The following is a 7,117-nucleotide window of genomic DNA, read 5'->3' on the forward strand; positions in this document are numbered from 1 at the left end:
CTGCGAGCACTGGCCTCACCCTAAAATTTAACAAGTGCACATGTCGTGCTTCATTGTCCAATACACCGTTGACAAGTTGATAATCCTTCATGCTAATATCTCGTCCAATACACGTTGACAAGTTGATAATCCTTCATGCTAACATTGCATAGTTCACCAAGTTAAAGGCCCTCCTAGGGTGTTTCGCTGCGAGCACTCGCCTCACCTTAAAATTTGACAAGTGCACATGTCGTGCTTCATTGTCCAATACACCGTTGACAAGTTGATAATCCTTCATGCTAATATTACCTGGTTCACCAAGTTAAAGGCCCTCCTAGAGTCTTTTGCTGGGAGCACTGGCCTCACCCTGAAATTTGACAGTTGTACATGTTGTGCTCCGTCCTTTGGTACACCGCCAACATGTTGATCATCCTGCATGCTAACATTGCCTAGATCGCCAAGTTAAAGGCCCGCCTAGACTCTTTTGCCGCGAACACCAGCCCCGCCCTAAATTTTGACAACTACACATTCATCTCCATCAACACCGATGATGACAAAGCCCCGTTGTTAGCAGCTGATTCAGCCGCCATATCACAACACGGTCTTTGTTTTCCTGTTACGTGAGTGAGTGGGCACCCCTTCATGCCTGCTCGCTCACTCCCTCCCATGATCAACAATCAAAACACGCAACTCAAAACATGCTCCTTACTCTCTGGAGATGAAACGTGAAATGGAATATGGTTTCCTTGGTAGGTAGTAGATGACATGACATTAAATTTGCCTTAAGTAAAAAACAGAAGTCCCAGTTCTTATATAGAGAGAACACTCTGGACGCAGAGTTATTGAGCTCGAGCACAAATGGACCCGTTATCTGGGCGGTTCGTTATGGCATCGGGATACGACGGGATCCACTCCATTGGCCATGTCACGTGCGCCGTGAACCCTGGACTGTGGGCCATGTTAGTGACGGAGCTAGAACGCCGTGGACGGATCAAAGCAGAGCCGTGGCACATGACGTTATGTCCTTCCCGATCCATCGCCCAGGAAACTTCCTTTCTGGTTACCGGGACAGGCACTGAGTAAATGCAGGGATGGTGAGCTCGCTAGGGTTGTATCCTACCTCCGCTGCCTGGATTAGTCACTTGCGGAAGCGGCGGAGCTCATCGGCGATTCTCGTGCGCGATCAGGGCCGATCGGAACGGCCAAAAATTGAGTTCCTTATGCAGGTGATTAAGAGGTGAGCAATCTGTCCAATTTTTCTGTATTTTCTGGTGCGTGATTTTGGGTGGTGCTCGCTAAGATGAAAGCCTCCGTTTCCAATCTGGGTACCTAGGACCACCGTGCTGGAAGAGGTGAACGGCAGCGATATTCTGATGCAGCCGCGATACTACCCAGTGTCGCGCCTATGGTTGAGCTGGGTGCGAATGGCCAGATCTGTACCCGCTGAAGGGGCGGCGGGTGGAGGCCGAGAAGGGTCAGAGCACTATTAGACAGATCAACCCTATAGCTCTTGGGTGGAAAAGAAGGTATGTCAGTTCTGCAGAACCACAATATTTGTGCGACCAAATTATGATTATTCAGCAGATAATGTGATTTAGGCGCCCTCTGCTTGTAGAGATGGGGGCAAAAGTGAAGGAAATATGCCCTAGAGGCAATAATAAAGTTATTATTTATTTCCTTATAATCATGATAAATGTTTATTATTCATGCTAGAATTGTATTTTCCGGAAACATAATACATGTGTGAATACATAGACAAACAGAGTGTCACTAGTATGCCTCTACTTGACTAGCTCGTTAATCAAAGATGGTTATGTTTCCTAACCATGAACAATGAGTTGTTATTTGATTAACGAGGTCACATCATTAGTAGAATGATCTGATTGACATGACCCATTCCATTAGCTTAGCACCTGATCGTTTAGTATGTTGCTATTGCTTTCTTCATGACTTATACATGTTCCTACGACTATGAGATTATGCAACTCCCGTTTACCGGAGGAACACTTTGGGTACTACCAAACGTCACAACGTAAATGGGTGATTATAAAGGAGTACTACAGGTGTCTCCAATGGTCGATGTCGGGTTGGCGTATTTCGAGATTAGGATTTGTCACTCCGATTGTCGGAGAGGTATCTCTGGGCCCTCTCGGTAATACACATCACATAAGCCTTGCAAGCATTACAACTAATATGTTAGTTGTGAGATGATGTATTACGGAACGAGTAAAGAGACTTGCCGTTAACGAGATTGAACTAGGTATTGGATACCGACGATCGAATCTCGGGCAAGTAACATACCGATGACAAAGGGAACAACGTATGTTGTTATGCGGTCTGACCGATAAAGATCTTCGTAGAATATGTAGGAGCCAATATGGGCATCCAGGTCCCGCTATTGGTTATTGACCAGAGACAGGTCTCGGTCATGTCTACATTGTTCTCGAACCCGTAGGGTCCGCACGCTTAAGGTTACGATGACAGTTATATTATGAGTTTATGCATTTTGATGTACCGAAGGTTGTTCGGAGTCCCGGATGTGATCACGGACATGACGAGGAGTCTCGAAATGGTCGAGACGTAAAGATTGATATATTGGAAGCCTATGTTTGGACATCGGAAGTGTTCCGGGTGAAATCGGGATTTTACCGGGTTACCGGGAGGTTACCGGAACCCCCCGGGAACCATATGGGCCTTCATGGGCCTTAGTGGAAAGGTGAAAGGGCTGCCCACCAGGGCTGCGCGCCTCCCCCCTTCCCCTAGTCCTATTAGGACTAGGAGAGGTGGCCGGCCACCCTTCTCCCTCTTTCCCCCTTGGGAATCCTAGTTGGAATAGGATTGGGGGGGAGTCCTACTCCCGGTAGGAGTAGGACTCCTCCTGCGCCTCTCCCTCTTGGCCGGCGCACCCTCCCCCCTTGGCTCCTTTATATACGGAGGCAGGGGCACCTCTAAAACACACAAGTTGACACAAGTTGATCCACGTGATCGATTCCTTAGCCGTGTGCGGTGCCCCCTGCCACCATATTCCTCGATAATACTGTAGCGGAGTTTAGGCGAAGCCCTGCTGCTGTAGTTCATCAAGATCGTCACCACGCCGTCGTGCTGACGAAACTCTTCCCCGACACTTTGCTGGATCGGAGTCCGGGGATCGTCATCGAGCTGAACGTGTGCTCGAACTCGGAGGTGCCGTAGTTTCGGTGCTTGATCGGTTGGATCGTGAAGACGTACGACTACTTCCTCTACGTCGTGTCATTGCTTCCGCAGTCGGTCTGCGTTGGGTACGTAGACAACACTCTCCTCTCGTTGCTATGCATCACATGATCCTGTGTGCGCGTAGGAAAATTGTTGAAATTACTACGAAACCCAACAGTGGTATCAAAGCCTAGGTTAATGATGTTGATGTTATATGCACGAGTAGAACACAAGTGAGTTGTGGACGATACAAGTCATACTGCCTACCAGCATGTCATATTTTGGTTCAGCGGTATTGTTGGACGAGACGACCCGGACCAACCTTACGCGTACACTTACGCGAGACCGGTTCCCTCGACGTGCTTTGCACAGAGATGGCTTGCGGGCGACTGCCTCTCCAACTTTAGTTGAACCAAGTATGGCTACGCCCGGTCCTTGCGAAGGTTAAAACGGAGTCTATTTGACAAACTATCGTTGTGGTTTTGATGCGTAGGTGAGATTGGTTCTTACTTAAGCCCGTAGCAGCCACGTAAAACATGCAACAACAAAGTAGAGGACGTCTAACTTGTTTTTGCAGGGCATGTTGTGATGTGATATGGTCAAGGCATGATGCTGAATTTTATTGTATGAGATGATCATGTTTTGTAACCAAGTTATCGGCAACTGGCAGGAGCCATATGGTTGTCGCTTTATTGTATGCAATGCAATCGCGATGTAATGCTTTACTTTATTACTAAACGGTAGTGATAGTCGTGAAAGCATAAGATTGGCAAGACGACAACGATGCTACGATGGAGATCAAGGTGTCGCGCCGGTGACGATGGTGATCATGACGGTGCTTCGGAGATGAAGATCACAAGCACAAGATGATGATGGCCATATCATATCACTTATATTGATTGCATGTGATGTTTATCTTTTTATGCATCTTATCTTGCTTTGATTGACGGTAGCATTATAAGATGATCTCTCACTAAATTATCAAGAAGTGTTCTCCCTGAGTATGCACCGTTGCCAAAGTTCGTCGTGCCCAGACACCACGTGATGATCGGGTGTGATAAGCTCTACGTCCATCTACAACGGGTGCAAGCCAGTTTTTGCACACGCAGAATACTCAGGTTAAACTTGACGAGCCTAGCATATGCAGATATGGCCTCGGAACACGGAGACCGAAAGGTCGAGCGTGAATCATATAGTAGATATGATCAACATAAATGATGTTCACCATTGAAAACTACTCCATCTCACGTGATGATCGGTCATGGTTTAGTTGATTTGGATCACGTAATCACTTAGAAGATTAGAGGGATGTCTATCTAAGTGGGAGTTCTTAAGTAATATGATTAATTGAACTTAAATTTATCATGAACTTAGTACTTGATAGTATCTTGCTTGTTTATGTTGATTGTAGATAGATGGCTCGTGCTGTTGTTCCGTTGAATTTTAATGCGTTCCTTGAGAAAGCAAAGTTGAAAGATGATGGTAGAAATTACACGGACTGGGTCCGTAACTTGAAGATTATCCTCATTGCTGCACAGAAGAATTACGTCCTGGAAGCACCGCTGGGTGCCAGGCCTGCTGCTGGAGCAACGCCAGATGTTATGAACGTCTGGCAGAGCAAAGCTGATGACTACTCGATAGTTCAGTGTGCCATGCTTTACGGCTTAGAATCGGGACTTCAACGACGTTTTGAACGTCATGGAGCATATGAGATGTTCCAGGAGTTGAAGTTAATATTTCAAGCAAATGCCCGGATTGAGAGATATGAAGTCTCCAATAAGTTCTATAGCTGCAAGATGGAGGAGAACAGTTCTGTCAGTGAGCATATACTCAAAATGTCTGGGTATAATAATCACTTGATTCAATTGGGAGTTAATCTTCCGGATGATTGCGTCATTGACAGAATTCTCCAATCACTGCCACCAAGCTACAAGAGCTTCGTGATGAACTATAATATGCAAGGGATGAACAAGACTATTCCCGAGCTCTTCGCAATGCTGAAAGCTGCGGAGGTAGAAATCAAGAAGGAGCATCAAGTGTTGATGGTTAACAAAACCACTAGTTTCAAGAAAAAGGGCAAAGGGAAGAAAAAGGGGAACTTCAAAAAGAACGGCAAGCAAGTTGCTGCTCAAGAGAAGAAACCCAAGTCTGGACCTAAGCCTGAAACTGAGTGCTTCTACTGCAAGCAGACTGGTCACTGGAAGCGGAACTGCCCCAAGTATTTGGCGGATAAGAAGGATGGCAAGGTGAACAAAGGTATATATGATATACATATTATTGATGTGTACCTTACCAATGCTCGCAGTAGCACCTGGGTATTTGATACTGGTTCTGTTGCTAATATTTGCAACTCGAAACAGGGACTACAGAATAAGCGGGCACTGGCAAAGGACGAGGTGACGATGCGCGTGGGAAACGGTTCCAAAGTCGATGTGATCGCGGTCGGCACGCTACCTCTACATCTACCTTCGGGATTAATATTAGACCTAAATAATTGTTATTTGGTGCCAGCGTTGAGCATGAACATTATATCTGGATCTTGTTTAATGCGAGACGGTTATTCATTTAAATCAGAGAATAATGGTTGTTCTATTTATATGAGTAATATCTTTTATGGTCATGCACCCTTGAAGAGTGGTCTATTCTTACTAAATCTCGATAGTAGTAATACACATATTCATAATGTTGAAACCAAAAGATACAGAGTTGATAATGAAAGTGTAACTTATTTGTGGCACTGTCGTTTAGGTCATATCGGTGTAAAACGCATGAAGAAACTCCATACTAATGGACTTTTGGAACCACTTGATTATGAATCACTTGGTACTTGCGAACCGTGCCTCATGGGCAAGATGGCTAAAACACCGTTCTCCGGTACTATGGAGAGAGCAATAGATTTGTTGGAAATCATACATACCGATGTATGTGGTCCGATGAATATTGAGGCTCGTGGCGGATATCGTTATTTTCCCACCTTCACAGATGATTTGAGCAGATATGGATATATCTACTTAATGAAGCATAAGTCTGAAACATTTGAAAAGTTCAAAGAATTTCAGAGTGAAGTTGAAAATCATCGTAACAAGAAAATAAAGTTTCTACGATCTGATCGTGGAGGAGAATATTTGAGTTACGAGTTTGGTGTACATTTGAAAAACTATGGAATAGTTTCGCAACTCACGCCTCCCGGAACACCACAGCGTAATGGTGTGTCCGAACGTCGTAATCGTACTTTACTAGATATGGTGCGATCTATGATGTCTCTTACAGATTTACCGCTATCATTTTGGGGATATGCTTTAGAGACGGCCGCATTCACGTTAAATAGGGCACCATCAAAATCCGTTGAGACGACGCCTTATGAACTATGGTTTGGCAAGAAACCAAAGTTGTCGTTTCTTAAAGTTTGGGGCTGCGATGCTTATGTGAAAAAACTTCAACCTGATAAGCTCGAACCCAAATCGGAGAAATATGTATTCATAGGATACCCAAAGGAAACTGTTGGGTACACCTTCTATCACAGATCCGAAGGCAAAACATTTGTTGCTAAGAATGGATCATTTCTAGAGAAGGAGTTTCTCTCGAAAGAAGTGAGTGGGAGGAAAGTAGAACTTGACGAGGTAACTGTACCTGCTCCCTTACTGGAAAGTAGTTCATCACAGAAAACTGTTTCAGTGACACCTACACCAGTTAGTGAGGAAGCCAATGATAATGATCATGAAACTTCAGATCAAGATACTACTGAACTTCGTAGATCAACCAGAGTAAGATCCGCACCAGAGTGGTACGGTAATCCTGTTCTGGAGGTCATGCTACTAGATCATGATGAACCTACGAACTATGAAGAAGCGATGGTGAGCCCAGATTCCGCAAAGTGGCTAGAAGCCATGAAATCTGAGATGGGATCCATGTATGAGAACAAAGTATGGACTTTGGTTGACTTGCC

At 45.1% G+C, this 7,117-nt stretch overlaps 1 pseudogene; it reads left to right on the top strand.

Annotated features, from left to right (window-relative positions):
* The first annotated feature begins 4,967 nt into the window (after positions 1 to 4,967).
* The window catches only part of LOC119355430, an 8,350-nt pseudogene continuing 6,200 nt past the window's right edge, over positions 4,968 to 7,117 (top strand).

Source organism: Triticum dicoccoides, chromosome 1A (genome assembly GCF_002162155.2).
Source record: "Triticum dicoccoides isolate Atlit2015 ecotype Zavitan chromosome 1A, WEW_v2.0, whole genome shotgun sequence".
NCBI classification, from domain to species: Eukaryota; Viridiplantae; Streptophyta; class Magnoliopsida; order Poales; family Poaceae; genus Triticum; species Triticum dicoccoides.